Source organism: Podarcis bocagei (genome assembly GCF_964188305.1).
Source record: "Podarcis bocagei genome assembly, chromosome: 15".
In the NCBI taxonomy this organism is placed as follows: Eukaryota; Metazoa; Chordata; class Lepidosauria; order Squamata; family Lacertidae; genus Podarcis; species Podarcis bocagei.
The window spans coordinates 33,227,882-33,229,940 of NC_138141.1; positions in this window are offsets into that span (position 1 = coordinate 33,227,882).

Here is a 2,059-nt window from a genome sequence, read left to right on the forward strand (position 1 = left end):
CTCTCCCCTCGTTGCCTTCTTCCGCAATATGCGGTTGCTGATGGGGAGGCGGGGCTTGGAGGTGCCTTTCATGCAATGTGGGCATGCCTGCTCTGGGTGGCAACCTGCAAGGGGCGCTGCGTCTTCCTCCTGCATTGCAGATCCTGCATTTGAGCAAGGCAGTCTGTCTTCACGCAGCGCTGAGTTAAACTCCGGAGCTCCCTCCCAGAGGAGGCAGTGGTGTCCGCCTGCTTTGGACGGCCTTAAAAGACAAAATATCTGAGGAGAGGGCAATCGTTGACTATGCTCTGCTTCTGCAGTTTGAGGCAGCAACATTTCCCAATACCTGTTGCTGGAAGCCATAAGAGGGGAGAGTGCTCTTGTGTGCGAATCCTGCTTGCTATCTAGTTGGCCATTACGAGAACAGGACGCTGGACCAGGTGGGCTGTCAGCCTGATTCGGCATGTTCTCGTGTTAGATGACCTACAAGGTCACTTCCTGTGTGCAGAAGTTTGCAGAGCAGGGCGAAGAGCTGTAGTTAAGATTTCTCCATGATCTGCTCATCTTCTCTGTGCAGGGAGATGTAGAGGCAGGGCAGCATTCATTTAGGCGCTCTCTTTCCGTGTCTGGGATCCAGGATGGTGTTGCTTTTTGGGAGGCGGTGGCCTGTCCTTCACCAGACGGTGACTTTTCAGGGAGGGCCACCGTTGCCTCCCACATGGCAGGAAGCGGGTTAGGCTGGATGACCTCTGAGGTCCCTTTCAGCTCTATGATTCTGTGCACCAAAGTGTGCAGAGCAGGACATCCAGAACAGTCAAAAGAGCCCGAAATGAGTTTCCTATGAGAAAAGGCTACAACCTTTGGGCTTCTGAATTCAGGGCGGGAAGGCAAGTAAAGGAGAGGGGACTTGATGGAAGATGTTTAAAACGATGCATGGTGCGTGGAGTAAAAGGATAGAGGGGCGCTATTCTTCCTCTCCCAGCCAAGGGAAGTCCTCCTTCACACAGCAGATAGTTGGATTGTGGAACTCTCTCCCACAGGAGTCACTTGTGACCACTAGAATCCCAAAACTCTGCTTGAAATGTGCCATCTACCTACAGAGAAGCTGCTGGCAGCGCTCTGTCCTTTGGAGCTGAAGTAAAATAGACCCCCAGCATCAGTAAAAGCAGGAATTAACAGCCTGCATGCGTTATGCAAATCAAATAGGTTTGCATAATGTTGTTCTCCATAATTCTGCATAATTTTTATTACAATGCTAGTTATACGGAGAAGTAAAGTCTTACTCAGCTACCCTTTCAGCCTTCTGAGATAATATGGCCTGCCTTTGCCTACATACTTTGAAGTGTATTTTCACAGCCATAAGGACTTGCTTACAAAAAGAACTTCAACCCCTGAAATTTGAGATTCTCAGGATGCTGAATTGTATAACCATTATTTGGTTGCTTGGTTTTAATGCTACGGAGCTGGAATCCTCACAGAGTCACCAAAGTTTTTTGGTAACTCCCCATCTGAATCACTATTTTGGGGCTGTGCTGATTTGTCAACAAAAAGCAGCCTCAGGGCCTTGGCACCCTGTTCAGACATGACGTGTAACCCTTTATTCCCTTTTCCAATCAAATTTTGTAACTGCTGGAGCGCCATCAGGCCAAAAGATAACTTTGATCCCTAAGATTTTGGAAGGTAAGGGTGTTGTAGTTTGGGAGTGATTTTCCCACTTTAAGCACTGTGACAAAGGAATGGAGGAGTGGAAGTTTCCACTGGGACAAAGCTCACACTCATTGCCCGCTGCCATTCTTTATTGCAGCGTAGCAAATGAATAAAGATTATGCCAAGGTTGACCATAAGAGGGAGACATGATCCACATTGGAGATGGAAGATCAAATCTCTGTCCAATGTGAAATTCATATCCCCCTGGGCAGGGCTCAGCAATCCAGGCTTTTCTCTCTTTCCCAGCTACTGGCAGACCTTCCCAGTTTCTCCAGCTTCTGAGAATTCAGACACCTTTTTGAATTTCTCTGGCCTCCTGTGGACTAGGAAGTTGGTTTTGACATCAAAGCGGGCCCAGCCTTCAAGCAAAGCC